Source organism: Lepisosteus oculatus, chromosome 13, assembly GCF_040954835.1.
Source record: "Lepisosteus oculatus isolate fLepOcu1 chromosome 13, fLepOcu1.hap2, whole genome shotgun sequence".
In the NCBI taxonomy this organism is placed as follows: Eukaryota; Metazoa; Chordata; class Actinopteri; order Semionotiformes; family Lepisosteidae; genus Lepisosteus; species Lepisosteus oculatus.
In genome coordinates, this window is record NC_090708.1 from 26274983 (window position 1) to 26299313 (window position 24331).

At 43.0% G+C, this 24331-nt stretch overlaps 1 long non-coding RNA gene across 1 annotated transcript; it reads left to right on the forward strand.

The window, feature by feature from the left end:
- The first annotated feature begins 2263 nt into the window (after nucleotides 1–2263).
- LOC107079180 (uncharacterized) lies at nucleotides 2264–20835 on the forward strand. The gene is made up of 5 exons (XR_001480149.2): nucleotides 2264–2392; nucleotides 3225–3452; nucleotides 15870–16229; nucleotides 19356–19465; nucleotides 20226–20835. It is a non-coding gene; the product is annotated as an uncharacterized lncRNA (long non-coding RNA).
- The last annotated feature ends 3496 nt before the right edge of the window (nucleotides 20836–24331 follow it).

Genomic DNA, 24331 nt, shown 5'->3' on the forward strand with positions numbered 1-24331 from the left:
CCTGCGTTAACCCCAGAAACGGGGGGGTGTGTGGCGTGAATCACTGTTCCTCTTTCTATTCGGCTAGAGAACACTGTACCCTGACCTCATGCTTTAATCTTAGGGTTTTTCCAAGCTCTCTATATCTTGATTTTCCATAATGTGTCCAGAGCACAAATCTAAATTCACTAAGGGGATGGTTTGACAGTTTTTGTGTATGTTCTTGGCTTTGAGACTTACTGTAGACTAGGACTTGGCTCTTCTCCTGAAGCTGCTCTCAGAAGTGAGTCTTCTGGGCAAACCAGTAGCTTCACCAGGCATTCCTGAGTACTGATAAGAGACATGACATAAATGCTCATCCAGTGCTCCCCACTCCGAATTGCTTTAGCACTGAACATGGGTCATATCATGCCAGCCTCCATAGCTGGGGAATTAGTACAAGCCCTCCTTGTTCCGGTGTGATGGAGGACTACTCAACCCACAGACTGGTATAAACCCCATGAATGGTATAAAGGCTGGATTTATGCACAGTTTGATATTAAAAGTGGAGTAAAGCAAAATAATCGTTTGTTGTCTGCACACAAGCATGTGTTTAAGATGGGATATTATCATATCCTGTGAATAATACAAGATGGGAAGATGGATTGTAGGGTGACTAAATTGTTAATAAGAGCTTACAGTGCCTTGCAAAAGTATTCACCCCCCTTGGCACAGAAACGTGATGTATTTAACTGAGACTTTTTGCCACTCATCAACACAAAGTACTCTATAATGTCAAAGTGAAAAAAAATCCAGACATTTTACTTTACATTTTTTTTGTATCTGCAGATAAACAGTCCTAAACTTTTAAACTGCTGTTAAACTTTTAAACTGCTAGACAAAAGAAGACATTTTTTTATGTGTATCAGCATATGAAGTATTGATTTGGACATAGTTACAAAATCTCTGTAACTGGCAGGACTGATGTTCTTAATTAAGTGTTGATGGGAAGCAAATCTGACTGTAAATCCCAGAGTGGGGATGGTTTTGTAGGGTGAAGATGAGGTCAGGTCCAAGGCAGGAATGCAGTGGATGGAGGTGACATTTACATTTTTTTTCTGTTCATTAGAAAGTGCCAATGGATGAATATTTTGATCACAGGCTCATCAAACGGGCATACCATGTCCTGCAAACACAAAAATAGATGTATGCTTTGAAGAGTTGAGGTAAATACTAAAAAGATCCTTATAATGCTGCACAGATAAAATGTTTACCTTAAGTGTTTCACATTGCGATTGAATAGTAACAGTTCTCAAAGCAGATACCTATCAGGAACAGAGATGGAAAAGTCACATACAGTAGTTAGGGTTAGGTTTAGTTTACTTTAGTAAGAAATGGTTTAACTTCCCTAGTACATTACTGACAACTGTGAAAGTGGATGGATTCCCAGTTAGTGGGAAAACACCTGAATCTCTCACCCTGATAGTGCTATATTATTCAAATATTCTGCTCAGTTTCCATTGCACTTAGGAGCTCCTGTACAGTAGGTATTGTACAACACTTCTTCCAAAACTCTTTCAGCAGTTGAGTTAGTTGCTAATGAATGTGATAGAGGGGTGAAATGTGTGGAAGGTATTTGGCCTAGCTCAGAGAATAGCAGCCTGCTTGTAAGGATGGGGCTAAACACTCATCCCTCACCTTTGAGAGGAATGAGCCAACCTGCAAAGGTGTAGATGGGGTGGTGTGAGGGGTGTGCTCACCCTGCAGTCTGTGTGGGTCCCAATGCCCCAGTGTAGTGACGGGGACACTATACTGTAAAAAGGCACCATCCTCTGGATGAGACATAAAACCGACTGCTGGCTATCTGTGGTCATTAAAAATCCCAGGACATTTTTCGAAAAGAGCAGGGGTGTTACCTGGTTGTCCTGACCAAATTTTCCCCTGGCTTTTGCCAATCATGGCCTCCCAATAATCCCCATTTATGAATTGGCTTCATCACTCTGTTCTCCTCCCCACTGGTGTGTGGTGAGCATACTGGTGCACTATGGCTGCCATCGTGTCATCCAGGTGGGGCTACACATTGGTGGTGGTGGAGGGGAGTCCCCATTACCTGTGAAGCGCTATATAAGTATAAGCAATTATTATTATTAGATATATTTGTACATAGAAGAGAATGGAAGTGGACAAAATGAGGATCTAACCTTCCTCTTTTAACTTCTGTTAAAAACCTGTAGAATGTAACATTCTACACATGTGCTAATGAAAGCATTATGCGTCATTATAACCCGCCTACTCTAGTACAGTTTTCTGCTCAGATTCTTCCATTCCTAAAGCTTTAGTTACAGTATATAGTACATACTGGAAGACATCCCTAGTACCGGAAAAGATACATTCAAGATGAGTAGGAAATTTACCATCATTTTCATCCTGTTAAGTAAGTACTGTATACATTTTATTAACATGTTGTTATTACTGTAAACATCTGCGAATCAATTTAATCTGTTCTAATTTGGAGTTGCATATACAGTTGGTTTGCATTTCCTCTTTGTTTATAAAATCTTTTGAAATCTTTTGACATATGAGAAATCGAATAAGCTTTCAGAAAAATTCACCTATGCAGTGGTATACTAAAATCTTGATCTAACTAATATTTAATGATACTCAACAATATTGAAACAAATATTTGTATTTCAGTTCTTCTGCTAGTAAGTTGTATACCTTTTTCAGTACAAGTACTACATAAATATTGTTGTTCCAGGAAAGCAGAATAGAACAAAGAGTCTGTCTGGCCCTTTAAAACTAGTTTTTATCTTGCAAGCCTTTGAAGTGGGTATTGTTAAACAGTAAGGGATAAGACATGTACAGTACTAGACAAGATTCATAACTCTGTAGAATTCATTTTGCAGCTGTGAAGTGGGTTAAATCTGAATATCTGAAAATCTGAAAAATGTGAATATCAGGGGCAGTCTTGGTTGTCCATATGAGTGGAACTCTGATTCAAACAGTATTCTAAATTATCTGGGTAGAATGACTCTCTAATTTAGTGCATTTTACAGTGTTCACAAATTTCCGAACAGTTAAATTCCATATGTAACGACAGGTTTTGCATGATACAGAAGAACTGCAACTTCAGAGAGATTGCCATTTTCATTCTTTTTTTAATGGTCAAGCAGGAAAATCTAGAAAACCTAAATAAAGAGCTATGACCATCAGTAATTCCTTAAAAAAGGATAGATAATTATTTGAATGCCTTTTCATTTCAACAGACATCAGCTGTACCCAACATTCTCGGGTAGCGAATAACCAACATGATGTTACCTGTGAAGCGTCGGACGAAGGCTTGTTCTGGTATAAACAGTGTCCAAATCACAATCCTGTGCAGATTGAGAAAGTAGAAATCAAGCAAGAAAACTTTCAGAAGAGGAATATTACAGCAACGTATTACTGTGCTAAAAAAATCAAGGATGTGTACATATTTGGAAAAGGAAAAAATAGTGAGTATAAATCCTGGATAAAAGTTCAATGATACACTCAATGATGAACATGTAATCTACAGGAGATCTACAGTATAAGCAGTGTGAAACCTGTTGAGAAAAATCATAACATCACATTAACTGAAACACTGAAGCTCATATTTGTTACCTACTTCCAGTTAGTTGTCATAACCAATAAACAAAGTCCAAGACTCTTTGACAATTCAGATAAAAAATACCAATTTTTTCTGCATATAAGTTTACCCCAAATGTATATTATGGGTGAAGAGATAATGGGCAGACTTGCTTGTAATTAGAAGAAAAATTGCACATTAGTTTGAATTGTGGGAAGACTTTTATTATTCTCGTTATCCCAGCAATTACAGTAGTTAAATAATATTACTAATAAATAGAAGCACAGTTATGTTCAAACACATTTTATTTATCATTATTTTCTAGAGCAGGGGTTCTCAAACTTTTTGGACCAAGTACCACCCCTGATCAAACCAAAGCATCCAAGTACCACCTACAAGTCATCTTTTCATAGGAACCCCAGAAAATCTCACTGAGCAACATGAGCGTGCGCACGCACACACTCACACACAGATACAGTATAATAAAAATAGCACCGAGCACTTACTTCATTTGGATCGTACCACCTTGTTCCAACACTTGCTAACGCTAGCAGTGCTGTCTGTGTCAGGTTCAGCAGAAGAGCTAATGTTGGTGGCCCATAGGGTTACCATATGTCTGGATTTCCCCCAACATTTCCTCTATTTTGATCCTGATATCTCCGTCTAGGGGGGAATTCTCAAACATTTCCAGGATTTTGACCCCATTGTTTTCACCACAAAGAATAATTAACAAAAGTTTTAAGGATAGTTAGAAAGCGAGAGAGTGTCTTAACCTCTCTAGTTCACCTTGGGACCTTTGTGGAAAAACAAATTCTGTGTTTTTGAAGTGGAAGAGAGCTGAATGTTTGGTCTGTAAGCCTCGTACTTTTGTCTCCTTGGCGAATAAAGGTGTACTTGATTTTCAAGCTCATGTTGACTCAAACACAAAAAGGCAATTCGAGGAGAGAGTTCGTCACCCAAATTAACAGATTATGTTGTTAAATATAAAATTAAAACACAGGATACTGTTACTGCAGCAGAGGGGACTTATGCATTTCACACAGTTTAAACATCATCACAATTACTATACCAATGAACATAAAATGTGGGATATTTAAAAAAAAATCATCCCAACCCCTTCCCACATAAGGCAATAGGAAAGTTCCTCAGGGTGTCCTCTTTTTTATGTTCAAATATGGTAAAACCCTAGTGGCTGATGTAAAATCCGCCTCGTTCTCAACGGGTGTGCATGATTTATCGCAGCTAGCGTCAGTACTCTTGGCGTCTATTCCTTTCAGTCACGACATAATACTTGATTTTTACAAGGTATTTGTTTTTGATCACTTGTTCCGTTGGTGAATGTGGTGCTGAGCTCTGAAAGCTCGAGAGGAGTACGAACACTCAAGTATTAGCATGTGCTGTATTGACGTAGCTAAGTACGTAGGCTGTGTATTTGACACAAACTAATTTTATTCAAATAGAAAATACGGAAGTTTCACTTTTGCACTCTGCAGCTCAGTCAACGGTAGCAGGGATTTTCACTGCACTGGATGAACTGTTTAAGGAAAAGCCTTTGTTAGCAAGTCTTAGGTCTGAGTTTTTTAAGGCCAGACAGGGAATTGTGGCATCTTTGGAGGCATTTATCCTCTGCTTGCGTGAGCTGTTTAAACATTGGAGGGCAGAAGAACCAGGGGGCTCTTTAAGCATGGAAAACACACTTCGTGAACAGTTTCTAGTGGGTCTGCAGCCAGGACCCCTACAGAAGGAGCTACAGTGTCAAGCTCGCAGGGAGCCTGCCCTGACCTTCCAGGATTTGGCCCGAGAGGAATGGTTGCTACAAGAGGAAGGCTGGGGGGGAGAATCCGAAGCTGCAGCCAGTGCCACCATCACCACACTCCCCCTGACCTCAAATGGACCTGCACCAGGACAGTTGGCAGATGCCTTACGTACTGAGTTACGACTGGAGCTCCAGCTCCATCTTAAAGCCTTCCAAGCCCATGTCCCTCGGCAGTCCCTGGGTGAGTGGGCGAGGATGTTCACCATATGCCAGTGGAAGGGAGGCTGGAAAGAATCCGAAGGACGAATCGGGATGGCCAGGCTGACATGACAGATTAGTCCAGATTCCTCCAAACAGTGAAATGGTGGTGTGGGCCCAGGTCCCAGAGTGTTCCCAGCGAGGGAGTCACTGCATGTTAGTGGAGTGGCAGGTGGTTAGGTCCGTGGGCTGGACCAAGGACGGACGGGTCCCTGTGTGCATACAGAACTTGTGCATACAGAATGTGCGGCGCAGTGGCACCATCGCTAAGGATCTGTGCCTGTGGTTGCAAGGTTGCAGGTTCAACTCCCGCAGTCGGCAGAGGAATCCTACTCTGTTGTGGCCCTGAGTAAGGCCCTTTACCCCAGCTGCTCCAGGGATGCCATATAAATGGCTGACCCTGTGCTCTGACCCCAAGCTTCTTTCTATGTCTCATGGAGAGCAAGTTGGCGTATGTGAAAAGACAAACTCCCAATGAAAGAAATTGTATAGGGCCACTAAAGTGATCTTATTGTCACGACCGCCAGGCAGTCAAGATCAAATCGTAAGCGAGCTAATCAGCCCCAGCAGCAGGTGATTATTAACAAACGCCGCCACACGAGTTAAACCACCTGTGCACACTCACGGTGCGGTGCGCACTGCTATTTATACCCTCTTCACCTGTTTCCCACTGCTCGGTATTGAGTCTAATCCTTGAGAGCTCTACCTGGCGTTTTTCCCCGTACCACGTTTATTCTGGATTTTGGATTCCCCTTCTGCCTTTTCGGCTTTGCACCTCGCCTCTCGCCTCGGACTGTCTGCTACCGGAGAACTTCCTGGATTACGACTTGCCTTTTGCCTTTTGACTATGACCTTGCCTCCCGTTTTGGTTTGTTCGCCTGCCTCATCTATCACCCGTGCCTGCGTCTGCACAGGATCCGTGTATCTTCCTACCAGGGATTCCTAACAGAATACCGAGCCAAAAGATGGATCCCGGGGACGCACAAGCTTTTTGCTCACTTTTCAATCGCCATTCCCAAGCTCTCACCCAGCTTCAATCTTCGCTTCACATTCTCTCCAATCACGTCGCTAACCTTCCGCCTTCACCTGTCCCTTCGCCTCCAGCACAGACCACTGCTCCGATCCCTGTAACCCCGCCCACCTCTCCCGGAGCCTCACCGTTTGTTCTCCCGGAAAGATATGACGGCAACACCGCGGGCTGTAGGGGTTTTATTGCGCAATGCTCCTTGACTTTCCAGTTGCATCCTGAGCATTTTTTTCTCCCCGGGATCAGATCAGTTTCGCCCTTTCCTTGCTCACTGGCAAGGCTCTGGACTGGGCAGCTGTGTTGCTTGCTAGGGGAGACTTTCAGTTTGCTGATTTCAAGCTTTTTGCTGACCAGCTCCAGGCATGTTTTTCTCCAGTCAACCCGGACCTGACTCATCTCCGGCTCGCCTCGCTTCGTCAGGGTGATGGATCTTTGAATGATTATGTGGCTGACTTCCAAGCCCTCGCCACGGAGTCTGACTGGAACCCTGAAGCCCTGATTTGCCTTTTTTATAAGGGTCTCTCTGAAGATCTAAAGGACCACCTGGTGCTCTCGCCACTTCACAACCGCTCTCTCTCGAATCGGCAATCGCTCAGGTGGTTGAACTGGACACCCGCATTCGGCTGCGGAGAGCAGAGAGTCATGATGGAAGCAGTTCTGGCCGTCCTGAAGGTACTACCCCCACGGTGCCCACTCGGCATCATGCACCCCTTTCCTCGGAGGAAAAGGAAAGGCGCCGTCGGGAGGGACTGTGTCTCTATTGCTCTGCACCTGGTCACCTTCTCTCTGCTTGTCCCTTGAGACCCCCTTATCCCTCTCGAACCCTTCCGCAGCCTACTGTTAGAGTCAGTAGTGCTGTTTTTTCTCAAAACTCGTCAGGCCCTTTATTCCCAGCTGAAATTACTTGGGCTGACGCACAACTTCCCCTTCTGGTTTTTGTTGACTCAGGGGCAGCGGGGAACTTTATAGACGTCACTTTTGGCTCCGGTCTCACCCCCGATCTGTATTCAAGCTCTGGATGGATCCCCGATTGCACCTGGACGGATTACATGGCAGACCGTCCCTCTCTCTCTAACAGTTGGTGCTACTCATGTTGAGGAAATTTCACTCCTTCTCCTGGACTTGCCTGCCTACCCGGTAATCCTGGGTCTTCCCTGGCTCAAGAAGCACGATCCCCACATCTCCTGGGACAAGAATGAGCTCATTGCCTGGAGCCACTCCTGTCATGTCAACTGTTGTCGTCAGCCGGTTAAGGTTGCTGCTGCAGTAACCTCTATGGAGGAGCACTCTACCATCCCGCCCCAATACAGGCATCTGAAACAAGCCTTTGATAAGCGGAAGGCTCTTTCGCTTCCACCTCACCGTACCTGTGACTGTGCTATAGAGTTGCTTCCGGGAACCCTTCCACCCAAAGGACGGATCTACCCTCTCACTCAGGCAGAGAATCAGGCTTTGCAAGACTATATTAAGGAAGCTCTGGAGTCAGGATTCATTGGTCCCTCCTCTTCTCCAGCCTGTGCGGGTTTTTTCTTTATTGGGAAGAAGGACGGCTCCTTGCGGCCGTGTATTGATTACAGAGGACTGAACTCCATTACGGTTAAACATCGTTACCCCCTGCCGTTAATTCCAGCCGCTTTGGAGTCCGTACGAGGAGCCTCCATCTTCTCGAAGTTAGATCTACGGGGGGCTTACAACCTAATCAGGATACGTGAAGGGGATGAGTGGAAGACGGCCTTTATGACCACCCATGGACATTATGAATATCAGGTGATGCCTTTTGGTCTTGTTAATGCCCCGGCTGTCTTCCAGTCATTCATGAATGACATCTTTAGGGACATTATTGGGAATTTTGTTTTGGTTTACCTGGATGATATCCTCATCTTTTCTGCCAACCCTAGGGATCATGTCCACCACGTCCAGGAGGTCCTGACTAGACTCATTAACAACAAACTCTACGCCAAGCTTGAGAAGTGCGTTTTCCACGCCTCTAAAATTCACTTTCTGGGTTACATCATTTCCTCATTTGGTGTAGAGATGGACTCTGCTAAGGTGGCGGCCATCAATGACTGGCCAGCCCCTCATAACTTAAAGCAAATTCAACGTTTTCTAGGTTTTGCCAACTTTTATAGACGTTTCTTCCGGAACTTTAGCTCTGTCGTTGCGCCAATCATCGCACTAACCCGCAATCGACCAGGCTTGGGTAAATGAAACCTGGAGGCTAACCAGGCGTTTTTACGCTTAAAACAACTCTTCAGTTCGGCACCACTTCTACGACACCCGGATCCCTCTCAGCCATTCATTGTGGAGGTTGACGCCTCAGCCTATGGGGTTGGGGCAGTCCTCTCTCAGCGTCACGGGGATAAGCACATTCCACATCCCTGTGCCTTCTTTTCAAGGAAACTCTCCCCGGCCGAGGTTAATTATGATGTCGGTAATCGTGAACTCTTGGCTATCAAGCTGGCCCTGGAGGAATGGAGACACTGGTTGGAGGGGGCTCATCACCCCTTTGTCATTATCACGGACCATAAGAACCTGGCCTACATTCAGTCGGCCAAACGCCTCAATTACCGTCAGGCCCGTTGGTCTCTTTTCTTTTCTCGATTTAATTTTGTGATCACCTATACGCCGGGCTCGAAGAATGGGAGGGCTGATGCTCTCTCTCAGCTCCATGATCCCCCTGATCTGGATTACACACTGGAACCAATCATTTCATCTAACAGAATCCTCGGGGCGATCCACTGCTCTATTGAAGATCAGATCAGACGTGCCCTCAAAGGAGCTATAGTTCCCTTGTGCTGCCCCCCTGATAAGCTTTTTGTACCGGACAACTTGCGTTCTGCTGTCCTGCAATGGGGGCATGACTCTCGGTTTGCAGGCCATCCCGGGTACAGACGCACTCTGGACCTACTCACCAGAGATTTCTGGTGGCCTTCCATGCGATCAGATGCTGCAGAGTACGTCCGAGCTTACCCGGTCTGTGCCAGGATCAAGACTCCGCGTGCCAAGAAGACCGGTCTCCTTCACCCTCTTCCGATCCCACACCGCCCTTGGTCCCACATAGCCGTGGACTTCATTATAGACCTTCCTAGCAGTCAAGGTCATACGGTAATCTTGGTGATATCTGATCGTTTTTCCAAGGCAGCCCATTTCGTCCCCCTCCCAGCATTGCCCACAGCCCAGGAAATGGCATCACTGTTTGTGCAACAGGTCGTTCGGATACTTGGGTTGCCCAACGATGTGGTCTCAGACAGGGGACCTCAATTTGTCTCGGCCTTTGGGAAAGCGTTCTGCCAAGCTTTAGGGACCCATGTATCTCTGACTTCGGGTTATCATCCTGAGGCCAACGGTCAGGTGGAACGGACCAACCAAAGTCTCCTTACCTTTTTGAGAGCCTTCACCTCCAACTCGCAGGATGACTGGTCATCGCTACTTCCCTGGGCAGAATATGCCCATAATTCTCTTACCTCCTCCTCCACAGGTCTCTCTCCCTTCCTCTGTTCACTAGGTTATCAACCCACTCTCATTCCTGCCACCCCTCCGGACACGGCTGTGCCGTCGGTGCGTCAATATATTTCCAAGCTGCCCAGGACCTGGAGAATGGCGAGGACGGCTCTCACCAAGTCAACCCAGCGCCAGGCCAAATTCGCAAACCGACACCGCAGACCAGCCCCACGTTTTCGCAGAGGACAGTTTGTTTGGCTTTCAACACGGAACCTACCTCTACACCTGCCTTCCAAGAAGCTCGGGCCTAGTTATATCGGCCCCTTCAGGATACTCTCCTGGATCACCCCAGTTACCTTCCGTCTTGCACTTCCCCCCACCCTTAAAATCCACCCGTCTTTCCACGTCTCCCTCCTGAAACCCTTCTACCGCTCACCTCTTGCGGCTCCCCAACGTCTCCCGCCACCCCCGCGTCGCATTCGGGGGCACCAGGCATATACAGTCCACAAGATCCTCGACTCTAGATGGAACCATGGCACCCTTCAGTGTCTGGTTGACTGGGAGGGTTATGGCCCTGAAGAAAGATCGTGGGTTCCGGAGAGGGATATTTTGGACCCTACGCTAATCGGAGACTTCCACAGGGACTATCCCGATCGGCCGTCTCGGGCGTCGGGAGCCGCCCGTGAAGGGGGGGGTACTGTCGCGACCACCAGGCAGTCAAGACCAAATCGTAAGCGAGCTAATCAGCCCCAGCAGCGGGTGATTATTAACAAACGCCGCCGCACGAGTTAAACCACCTGCGCACACTCACGGTGCGGTGCGCACTGCTATTTATACCCTCTTCACCTGTTTCCCACTGCTCGGTATTGAGTCTAATCCTTGAGAGCTCTACCTGGCGTTTTTCCCCGTACCACGTTTATTCTGGATTTTGGATTCCCCTTCTGCCTTTTCGGCTTTGCACCTCGCCTCTCGCCTCGGACTGTCTGCTACCGGAGAACTTCCTGGATTACGACTTGCCTTTCGCCTTTTGACTATGACCTTGCCTCCCGTTTTGGTTTGTTCGCCTGCCTCATCTATCACCCGTGCCTGCGTCTGCACAGGATCCGTGTATCTTCCTACCAGGGATTCCTAACACTTATCTTATTGCTTGGAACTCCCTTCACGACAGCCATTGGCAGAGTTGAGTAGGACTGCAGAAGATGATGTATAGAATAATAATAATTAATAATAATTGCTTACACTTATATAGCGCTTTTTCTGGACACTCCACTCAAAGCGCTTTACAGGTAATGGGGATCCCCTCCACCACCACCAATGTGCAGCATCCACCTGGATGAATGATCGAGATGTCTTTTTACAGACACTTCACTGTCACAGACAGAGTGGTATTCTACTTTGGACCTGGCCAGCGGATACTGGCAGGTGGAAGTTAGTGAACAGGACAGGGAAAAGACTGCCTTCACCACTCCACTGGAGCTGTACGAGTTTGAGCATATGCCTTTTGGACTGTGTAATGCCCCTGCAACCTTTCAACACCTGCTGCAGCACTACCTTGGGCCAATGATAAATGAGTCACTACTGATATATCTAGATGATGTGATTGTGTACTCACCCACCTTTGAGACTCACCTGCAGCATCTGGAACAGGTGCTTGAGAAACTGAAAGATCATGGTTTTAAAACTACAACCTCAGAAATGTGCTCTCTTCCGCAAAAAGGTAAAGTACCTGGGGCATGTGGTCAGTAAAGCTAGAGTTGAGACTGACCCTGAAAAAGGATCTGCAGTAAAAGACTGGCCACCTCCTGTGACGGTGTGCCAGGTTCGCTCGTTTCTGGGTTTCATGGGATATTACCGAAGATTCATCCCAAGGTTTTCAAAGATTGCAGCCTCATTGAATGCCTTATTGTGTGGCACAGCTGCCCTCGGAAAAAAAGGAAAGGAGGTGGATTGGACACTGGCCTGCCAGGAAGCTTTTGAGACGCTGAAGGAAAAGCTGCTCAGTGCCTCAATCCTAGTTTATGCAGATTTCAGACGGCCATTCAAGCTTTACACTGATGCCAGCCTCGAGGGACTGGGGGAAGTGTTGACCCAAGAGCAAGAAGGAGTTGAGCGGGTCATTGCATATGCCAGCCATAGTCTCCATCCTGCAGAACGAAACGATCAGAACTATAGTTCATTCAAGCTTGAGCTGCTGGCTTTGAAGTGGGCAGTCACAGAGAAATTTAAGGACTACCTGTGGGGAGCAGAGTTTACGGTGTTTACAGATAATAACTCCCTAGTGCATTTGGATACTGCCCACCTTGGTGCAACTGAGCAGAGGTGGGTGGCTCAATTAGCAAACTTTTCATTTGATATTAAGTATAGACCAGGGGTGCTCAACCGTAATGCTGACATATCGTCAAAGAGGCCCACAGGTATTGCCAAGGTATCCGCTTGAGCACAGCAGGCCGTTCCAGGAGAGGCAGGAGCAGGAACTGGATTACTCCCAGAGTTTTTTGCATGGGGGCCCTGACAGCAAGAGGATCCTGACCTACAAGTAATATGGGAAGGAATTGAGCAGGGGAAATACAGCCAGGAAGTAGAGCAACACTGCTGTCGAGCAGGGGTCCAGAAGTATCTCCTCCTTTGGAGTAAGATGAAAGTTCAAGAGGGGGTGCTGGTCCTAGAGACAGAGGGGGCTGGGGGGGCTGGTAAGAGTATGCAAGTAATTGTGCCCCCAAGATAAAGAAATGAGCTCTGTAGAGAATACCATGAGGCAATTCGTCACCTAGGTGGTCAAAAGGTGCATTTAGTTTTACGGCCATAGGGTGCTCATCCGGAACTGTAGGAGCCAAGCCAAGGGTAAGTTATCTCCTCGGTGGGGGCCAGAATTCCATGTGGTAGTGGTAGAGGGAGAGCAGGAGAGTGAACAAAGAAGTGATAAGGGCCCATAATACCTAAGCTCGGCACTCTTACACCCCTCTAACAACACAAGCTTCCTCCTGGTAAAATACTAGGCAAACACGTTTTTGACAGGGATAGTGGAAACCCCCCTTAGGGGGATTGGCAGAGGGGAGGAGTAAAAACATCTGAGCCGGAACAGAGCGTGCTCCCGATTCCCACAAGACCCTGGAGACGACACAGGCAGCACAAGGGAAGATGCAGAGTGCAGGACCACGGAGGCAAGGACCTATTGGTTCAGGAACTGATGACCACGGGAGACATTGGCATTGGAACAGAGGTACTGTACAGAGACTTTTAATACCTGAAGGCAAGGAGCAAAGAAACTGGCCCAGCTAGCCGATACAAACTGAGGGGAATGGAATATAGCCCGGGGGAGGATTTCTAGTGTAACCTGAAAGGAGACTGGGGAAATTGGACTGGGTAGTACCCCTCTCCTTCAAATGGGTCATCAAAAACTTTCCAAGTACCAAGAAGAAATGTTTGAGTGGTCTCTTTTCAGTACTTTACAGAAAAGACTGCTGTCCCTCTGGATTTATTATGACCCTTGGAAGGACCTTTTGTTGCTGCAAATGCTGTTTTCCTTGTGTCTTTGGGTGATAGCGAATGTGAATGTAGTTAGAAACTAAAGACGGCACTTATGCTATACAAATGCTTGTTGATTCTGTGTGTTTGCATTGGTGATTCTAGGAGATAAACAGAACCTGTGGTAATGTAGAGGGGCCCTAGCACTCCGTTTGTATTTCTAGGTGGCGTAGTTGAACACAAGACAGGAACATTCCTTGCCCAAAGGGTTCAATAGTTCTCCAAAGTTGGGAAAGCAGAAACATCACTTGCGTTGATTTTAATTACAACAGCTGCAGCCTTTTCTTCATAGCAGTGATCTTGTCAGATATGTCAAAAATTGTTAAAGAGAGACCCTGCTGTCCCATATTAAGCTCATTCAAACGTGAGAATATATCAGCCAGGTAGGCTAATTTTACCAGCCACACTGGATCATCAAATAGACTTGCCAAGGAGATTGCTTCTCATGCAAAAACATCTCTATCTTGGAGTGCAACTTCATGAGCACTTTGTCCCTTGATAACCATATCACTTCAGTATGTAGCAAAAGCTGCACATGTTTGCTGCCCATTTAATTACAAAGCACACTGAACAGACATGAATTCATTGGTCGAGCCTTGATACAATTCACAACTTTGACAGCAGAGTCAAACAGATTTTAAATCGTCAGGCACTTTCTTGATTGCCAAAGCCTCACGATGGATGCTGCAGTGTGTCCACTTTATATCTGGAGCAACCTCTCTAATTCGTGCAATGCTGTGTCTGCCTGTTATCGCTCTAGCGCCGTCTGTACAAACTCCGACGCATTTTTTTCAATCGGTCGATGTCATTCTCTTTGATAAATTCATTCAGAAGCTGAAATATGTGCTCTTCTGTAGTTCTTGTTGGTAGCGGCTTACAGAACAGAAAGATCAGTACTCTTGGCGACTATTCCTTTCAGCCATTACATAATACTTGATTTCTGGGAGGTTTTCATTTCCGATAAATTGTTCTGTTGGCGCTGTTTGAGAAATTCTTCTACGTTTCCCCTTAAAAGACAATCTGGAGTCCATCTCAGAAGTTAAAAGAAGTTTTTATTCTCCTACCCCCCTATCTGCTACAGATAAACTTCTTTTAATACAATTGGTCACTTAGGTTCGTAGCACACATTCCTATACAATGGTATAGAATTACTGTACATAGTAGCTCTCGTGTCCACTCAAGTATTAGCACATACTGTATCATCATAGCTAAGTATGTAGGCTGCGTATTTGACATAGAAACTAAGTTTATTAAAATAGAAAATATAAAAAAAACCCATAACCAATTTTTAAGTGCACACAACAAATTTCCAGGGTCATTTGGCGTACCACCTGCGGGCGCTCTGCGTACCACTCGTGGTACGCATACCACAGTTTGAGAACCATTGATGTACAGTATTTACAAACAAGGCGTTTCAGAGGCCTTACATTCTGGTCACCTAGAAAACCCCAGACTGCTATTAAGTATTAAACTCATAATGGCTACAGAGGCCACACAAGAGATGAGCTGCCTTCTAACTAAATACAATGCAACTGCAGTTAAATCTCTCTCTCTGCACCTCGGATGCCACAAAATAAATGGGAGCCTATATCCCTATCCATAAAAATGCACCCTAAGCAGGAAAGACGTTTCTAACTAAGATAATTTAGCCAGGAAATACAAGTTCCCTAAACACACAGAACAGCATGCTCTCTCTAGCAAGGGTCAAATACTGGGCTCCAGTCAGGTTTGGTTTGGATGATCATGAAGCAGAGGCTCTCGCCTGGTGCAAACTTCAAGTCCCAACTGCTCCGGACTCTTCTCTCCTTCCTTGTTCCATGCTTCTTGTTTCTTCCCTTTTTTCTCTGTGCTCTTAATGTAATCTTATATTGTGTATTTCTGTACTGCTCATTGACAATCATTAACATACCTAGGTACACTGAGGTAAGGTTTACAATTGTTTCTGCTCAAGGGACCCCCCCAGACCTCAGCAAACATATTCTCTGCTTTGAAGTTTGAACTGTTTACTCTTCCAAGCATCACAAACTTTACCTAAAATCTAAGTGACACTTCTCAGTCACCTAAAAGCTGTAACAATAGCAAAAACTAAAGTTACACCTAACATACTCCCATTGATACAGTATACATTGTATATGAGACAGCTTATGTCACTTCTTCAATCCTAAGTGAAGTCATTACCTATTCTTTGGCCTGTGCCATATGGAAAAATGTAAACTGTCAGTACTCTGTTCAAGGTTCTGTCTTTAATTTCACACACTTGATTTCACTGACAGTTAAAACCAGCTTCAATATTCCAGGTGGAGTTTGCAGCCCACAGCTAGAAGACAAAAGTCACCCTTCAGTGAGTGTTCCCCTTGGAGCCAGCTTTCACCTGAATTGCAAAATGGATGGAAATGATGTTTACTTGTATAACCAGCGCACAGCTGATCCTCCAGTTGTGATGATTATGTTTTTCTATGTAACTGCTCTGCCTGATCCAGTCTATTACACAAAGCCTGACAGTGCTTTTCAGATCTTCAGACAAGATGACACTATTCACCTAAACATCACTAAGGTCACAGAAGATCACACTGGAGCATATTACTGTGCTCAGAGAAAACAGAAGCCAAGCTCTAGACAGTGGGAGCTCCACTTTACAGCTGGGAAAACACTCTTAAGTAAGTAATTTGCACGAAACAAATGATCTCTCAAAAGTACAAGGTGCTACAGTAGAGCTTTTATATGATTTATCCAGGAAAAAACTTCTCATTAAATCTGGTCAGGGTTTTGTGTGTATTTTCATAATGATAAATGGTATTATGTAATATTTAGTGCTATGACATTGATATGGAGCACATAAATATAGAATACTTGGAGAGAGACATACAAACCCAGAATTATTCAAAAGCGCTTACAGTATGCTTGGGCAATAATGACATAAGACTTTAAATGTGATACCACTAGAAACCTCTCATACTGTTTTACATTTTTACGTTTGTTAATTTTATGTTTGTATTTACAGATTTGCAGACATAGCACCTTAAAAACTTTTGCTAAACAGTAAATGGGGACAAAATTAATTCCATGAAAGCAAGCGTGGGTAATAATACTGTTTCTTGTAACCCTGAACTCCGTCTTCTCACTTTATTTGCTTGACTTGCTCTGCTTTAAAAAACAGAAGAGTGAAACCACAACACCACATCTGCACCATGTGAGACAGGATGTAGAAATGAGGAAGGTTAGAAGGTGACTTTAACACCTTGCACATAAACAAGATTTTTAAAACATTGAGTTATACAGCAAAATGTCCAAAAGTCTTTGTAAAGACTTTTAAGTACTGTATTTTCACCTTCTAAACATCGTTTGACCAGAATGGTCTTTTACAGAGTTCGATAAAATGGAGCACATTTTCCGTGAAAGAATCTTGATTCTTAAATTTTATTTCTTCACCTTTCTGGAAATCTAATAAAAAGACTAGGAATGGCTTTGGAATTTGCTGTAACTGCTGATTTAGGTGTACGGTGTTGAAACCTGTAGACCTTTGGATGCTAATATATGAAATGTGTGTGTGCATACTCTTCTCCGAAGCAAATAAAAGTGTGTGTTTTAAAAAAATACCCCTGTTAAATTTTAATATCCGTAAAATATGGATATGATGCAAAAAATAAAAACAGCTAACAAGCACTTCAAATATTTTGAAGTCCTATAAGGTAGTATTTTTTGGGGGGGTTACAAGCTTTTGTTGATTCATAATTTATCAGAAAATTAATAGTAATGTAAAACCTTTTCACAACATAGAGTATGTAAACTGTATATGAATATATAATATCTTCCATGGAACACCTTTGTGCAATCACATCAGTTAAGACAGTGGAGGCTCTGTTAATTACAATGAATGCTCTAATCAGTATTATAGCCTGATCAAATCAGTGAAAGACCCATTAAATGTTTTTTCTAAACGGTAATGATCAGAACTAAAGACTGTTATGGTTTTGATCACTGAAAGAGTTAAAATGTCAGCCAAACAAGCTACGCAAATAACAGTTTCTGATTGCATAAGTATTCGGTTATTTAAAAGTGCACTTGGCAGAAAACCTTTGTCAGCAGTTACTGCTGTTTGTGTTTGGGATGTGTATCTATCTGTGTTGCACGGTGGGATGATGTAATTATATCTATTCCTGCTGACAAACTTTCTCCAGTTCTGACTACAGTTTGATGGACTGTAGTTGTCGAGCCTCACCATTAACGTTTTATTGGATTCAAGTCAAGACTTGTCAAGACTGGGCCTCTCAAGGGCACAAATTCTCAGAGCACTTCAGTGTGGCTTTGGCCTTCTGCTATAGGTCATTCTCCAGCTAATGTGTAATATTTCAGCCCATTGTTTGGGCATGTCTTGTCTGATTCAAGCTGGTTTTCCTTTAGAATCCTGACAAAACATCTCCATCCCTGTTGATGAGGAGATTCCTCATCACATGATGCCTCCACCCCCATGCTAGACAGCAAAGATAGTGCTGACTGGGTGATGTGCTGTGTGGGGTTTGTGCCACACATACAGTAACACTTTGTATTGAGACCAAAAGGTTTTTCTCTTGTCTGATCATTAAACTTTCTGACACATGTTTGTAGTATTTCCACTCAACCATACTCGTCCAGTTTAGGTAGGAACCAGGATATTTTCAATATATGAACACGGACAGCCATCTCAGACAAAGAAATTTGCAGATACTGTACTTTTAAGTCACCCTTGGCCTCACAGTGGCCTAACCAGGGTCCTGTCTGTTGCTCCCGATTTCGGTTGTGTTTGGACAGTATGATGATCATTTAACTTCCTGTATCAAAAGTGCTCCTAATCTGTGCTGCTATTCCACTTTATTCTTGATAAAATAAATAAGATTTCATATTAATGCTGATTTATTGTGTCACTATGTGACCTGTAGCTTGAAATTCAATACCTTCAGAGTGGGTTACCAGAGTAGGTAAACTCAGGCTCCTACAGAGACTCATGCATGTGCTCTGAAACCAGTTAAGCCACTTAAATCACACAGCTTTTTAGGTGACTTTTTAATTGAACAAAAGTTCAGGAGGAATGGCAACAGCCAAGCTCAGTCAACGTCAGCTGTCAGTATTTCATAATCACTCCTGATGTCATTTCACATTAAAAATATAAATAATATTCATAATCCCCTTCTCTCCTTCACATGGAGTGGGGCAGTGGCACCGTGGCTCAGGCTCTACGCCTGTGGCTGGAAGGTTGCTGGTTTGAATCCCATGACAGGCAGAGGAATTCTACTCTGTTGGGACCCAGAGCAAGGCCCTTAACCCCAATTGCTCCAGGGGTGCTTAATAAATGGCTGACCCTGCACTCTGACCCCAAGCTTCTCTCTCCCTGCCTGTGTCTCATGGAGAGCAAGCTGGGATATGCAAAAAGACAAATTCCTAATGCAAGAAACTGTATATGACTAATAAAGTGATCTTATCTTATACACTATGACACCTGTACCCCTCCTCTATTCTGCCTCCACCTCTGCAGCAGCCCCTGGGGTGCTGTCCTGGTGAATTTAAATCACTCTTTTGCACTTGAACCAACCTAGTGTTGCAGTATCAAAGAGCTTGAGGATTTATGCAATTGAGAATCATGTTTAAATCATTTTTCTTTAAACATCCTATCTGACTGCAAAATGTGGAAATCTAATGGGTGAATATTTTTTTGCAAGGCTCTGCTTGCACAGTAAAAATGATCCCGTAGAAAGCCTTTGCAATGATGTTTGTAGGTTTTGTTTTAATTCTGTCTTTATTCCTTCTAGCAGTGGCAAGCTCGGGCTCTAGAATTTGTTCATCCTGTTGGATTCTCCTGCTTCTTTTGGTTTTGTTTGGACATAAATAAAACAATGAAGGAGGAACACACTCCACAGTAGTAAGCTTTAAAAATGTTATTGTTATTGATGTTAAGTAATGTTTGCTCATTACAGAACTAGGCAACACAAAATCCTATTCTTATACTGTAGTGGGATCTTAATTTTCTCTAATAATGCGTTGAACATAAAAATGAATATCCACTAAGTAGCCTTTATGTTTGTAGTTTTGTATCATTACCTACTGTATACTGTATAAAAAATCACTTTTTATCAATGTTTAATACATTATAGGTTCCATTATAATGCGTTTGTCAAGAGGATGTATTTAATTGAGCCATATAAAGTAAAACTAGTATGAAGCATTTCTATAACATTGGTGGATTTTCATTTTACAAGAAGATATTCTTGAAGATTGTTCAGAGCTTTGATTTTTCAAACAATATTTGAAAATGTCGTTGTATATGGAATTTGTTGTTATTCTAGCATGTTATTTTATCATCTTTCTTCACAGATCTCAAGTCTTTCTTGAAAACACAATCAGTCTTTGGGTCTCCCCTCGAGTTCTTTATCTCCAAAGAACTACTGTAAAGCTATTTCTGCCTTACTTACAAGCCATTTCCACTTACCTACAGGGGGATTCTGACACTTTTTTACAATAAGATTATACTTTGAGAATAGAAACATATTAAATGTTGTTACAAAATTTGATAGATCTTATTCTTCTGCTCATTTTCATTGAGAAAATTCTTTAGTATGTTTGTTTTAACTTTGATTAGTGCTGAGCGTTTCAATGACTTCTCTTCTACAATATTTTCACAGGATCCCAGAGTCCATCTGTCCATTCTGGGTCACATAAGGACACACCTCCACATAAATACAAGTGTTCATGACCAACAAATGTCATCACAGCACATTTCTTCAGAAAAACCGGTGCAAAACATACCAGAGGATACATGCGGAAACTATTTGGAAGCACATTAAAAACTAAGAATATGAAACACCTCTTTATCAAAGGGCAGTGAAAGTATGAACTAGCCATGTGGTTGGTGCTCATACTTTGGCTTCTTTCAAGAAACAGGTGGTTAATATCCTTAGATCAGCTGACTGCCAACTACCAAATGAGATTTGTGGGGTTTTTATGTTAAAAGGAGACCACCTTTTTGTGTAGATGTTGTGTATTGTTTAGTTTGTACCAATACATAGAATTTGTAATGATTTTAAGTTTCTTTGTGCCAAAACACCCTATTACAGAACAGAATTAAGAAATTGCAAAAAAAGGACAATTATGAAATGATGAATTTGAATTTAATGTCCACAATTTCTGTAATAGGGAGTTGATAAGCTATACTACTGCTTAAATGTAAATGTGACTAATTAAATAAAACAAACGTATTGAATGGGGTTTGAAGCTGAGCACAAAATAATAATAATTCCTTACACTATACAGTACTGTAGCTCTTTTCTGGACGCTTTACAGGTAATGGGGACTCCCCTCCACCACCACCAGTGTGCAGCTTCACCTGGTTGTTGGATGGATAATGAGCTGCCACCTTTGGACAAAAACAATGTTTAACAATTTAAGTCAAGGATCTTCTGTCACTGATTAATGTCTTTCAGGTGCTTTAACAAAAAATACATAGTGGCCTTACAGGTGGATATCCAGGTTTGGAGCTGATTATGGTTATGTACTTTAAATATGCGATCAGATGATCGGCACTGTAGTATTCAGTGGTATTGATAACAAAGTACCCATGTATATCATCTATCCAGCTCATGAATCTCAGGTGAATATATGAAGGCTTGTTCGCTTCCAATAACTAGTTAAGTGCTTTCGGAAGTCAGAACAGGGCTAAGCTACATTCTTCACTGTTGTTCAGTGTTGTCTGTGTTTCTGGGATTTTATTCACACACCTGTGACATGCTAATGCAGTAACTTCTGTCTCTTAGTCTTTAGACATACATACTGTAAGCAAATTCTTCTCATTTAAACACCTGTGCCTCAATCCATTTTATGGAGTTTGAGAAAAGAAAAATTTGTTCAAAAGAGCAAATTCAGAAACGTTGCACAGCTCTAAAAACAAGAGACAGGTCAAATTGAGAACGTCCTTCCATCCACTTCCTAACCACTTATTTCAAAACGGAGTCACAGGGAAGCTGGAGCTATCCCAGCAGGCAATGGGTACAAAGCAGGCTAACCCTGGATGGGATGGGAGTCTAGACCATCACAGAGCACACACAAACACACTCACACCAGGCTCAGTTTTCCCAGATGTCAAAGGAGAAATGCAATGCAACTTTTATATTCTGGGGTTAGACAGACCCAACATTGATGAGTGGAATTCAAACCACAATAAAAGTTAAATGTACACTGTAACTTGCCAAACCTCAAATTTACATCTGAAAATAGATTAAATTTACAGGTAAATGCACATTCAGAAGGACGCAACAAAACATCAGGTGATGCGAAGCAGCCCTATGACATTGTACACAGGCAGGCTTGTGAATACATCTCCTTTAATCCAATGGAAACATTGCTCTCAGCTTTGAGACAGTTTTGCTGACAAATACTACTTGTTAAACTCTACATGCCGATCACGTTGGAACATTTCTGCAACGAAATGACTGCTGCACAACCTGTACTTATTCATTCCTACGTTGCATTACATTAGTCATCATGGTGACTAGTGAGCAGGAAGGGCTGCATCATGTCGCAATTCGAGCAATTCCCATAGCACGACCAGCAGTTCGTGACAACAATTGCGACTTACAGTACCTTCACAAAGTTCACAATTTTGCGTTTCATTCAATCAATTAATTTATTTTGTTACAAAGATTTAATAACCGGTCTGAGTAATTGGAACTGCAGTTCCCCTTTAACCTACAGTACCAGTACATCTTTGGACTGTCGGAGGAAAATGGAGGACCTGCAGAAATCCACACTTTGGCAGGTCTGCCTCAAACCCAGTTTGAATAAGGATGGCGACACAAAGAAGGCAGGAGGCAGGTATGCAGCTTCACAAGGCAGAGGCTTTATTGCCCTTTAGGTTATAAAATTGTGCTATTCAAAAGTTGAGAGATACAGAGGGAGAGAGACTGGAGATCAGAAATCAGAAACTTGTATTCACCAAGTACAAGATATACAAGGAATTTCTCTTGGTGCAGGTGTCAACTTATAAATTCCAATAAGATAAAAGCAACAAAAAATAAATCTACAGATAAAAACAATTCTGAGTGATACGTACAGTTTAAACGTATATACAGTTGAGTAATAAAATGTACAGTGAATACTGTGTATATTTACAGAAAATATCGGTAGCATGTGCCGTTAAATGAAAATGTACAACTGATCACAGAGGAGAGATGAGAGAAGTGTCCTTGTTTATAAGAACTATGGCCTGGGGGAAAAAGCTGTGCAGGTGTCGGTTAGTCCTGTTTTGTTTCTTGGTCTCTGCTGAGAGGGAAATTCGCTGGAAGAGAGAGTGGCCGGGGTTGTGAGGGGTCAGCCACGATTTTCCCTGCCCTAAGAGAAAGAGGGAGTGCAGCTGCTAAGAGGAAGAAATCTAGGGGTTCCCCTTTTTATGGGGTGCAGTGGGAGAGGATAAGCTGCTAGGGAGGAGGTCAGGTCCCCCCCCCGCCAGGTCCAGAGCCAAACCCAGGGCTCCAGCACTGCAGGGGAGCAATGCTAAACCACCGTGCCGCCTTTTAATCCAGAAATAAGATAATTTAAAACTGCCACCTCCCCGTTTTATAAGTTTAATTAATCAGAACATACAGATATTTTTACAAATGTCAAAAGATCAGAAAACACAAAAACATCTAGTTTTGAAATCCATCTAGCACTGCTAATAGCCTTAATGTTGTCATCCTTTTATCGAATCCTTTCTTACAAATGATAAGATTCACACATTTCCTGTAGGTACAACATGAAATGGAAAAAAAAGAAGTCTTTGCAACAAAAAAGGAATTCACACCTTTGACATGGTAGCTGTAAGCTTCGGCAAAGATTGCACTGATAAAGCAGATCAGCAGATGTGTTGACCTGATATCAAACAGCACCAACAACCACAATTGTTGCAAGATCACTCCTTGAGAGAGAGATTCTTCCGAATAAGCTTATTTGATGTAGGGAAATGGAACCGGATGCACACAGAGAAAAAAAAGCAACATTCATTTGGAAGGAAATAAGTGGTGCCATACAACTGCAGAAGAAAAGCGAAGAAAAAAAAAACTCTTAAATATAAGGTTAAAAAAACCTCATGTGCCCCTCACATCAAAATATGAAAAACAGAATGTAGTGATTTCACTAAATCCTGATAGGCCCTGATTTGAGTCAAATCTGAGATTTCTTCTTTAAAATGTGGATTAAGAACACTTTAGATTCAGTTCAATTCAGATAAAAGTAAACAACCAGATAGGAATAAAGAAATATGTAATTAACAAATGTCTACATAAGGTCTTCAGCTCCAATGTCTTTTGTAATACGAAGTCTGTTTACCTAGTTTCAGTAAGTGCACTGGGGAGTGCTTTTCTCCTCAACTCAAAAACTAAGATTTGAAGGAGAGGTGTTCTGCCAGAGTGCAACAGCTTCACGTAAGTGTGGTGGATACATCAACAGCAGTACTGGACAGCCCAAAAAGGTTTTGCAGCAGGAAATATACAGTTTGTGCCTGATTTTTTGAGACAAGCCAGCTTAACAATAACAAATTTTCTATTTAAAATTGTAACATATTCAGGAGTTGCTGGGTCACAACTGACTGGGACCTCAGCTTCGTACTTCCAGAGAAAGCCAGTAAAGCATTTTGGTCTCCAGCTCTTTACAAAACGGTGTCCAAACAAACACACTTAATTTCCCAAATTCAGGAAGAATAATAGAAACAAACAGGGTCCCTCACATAAACACCAAAAACTCCAATTATTACTCTTTG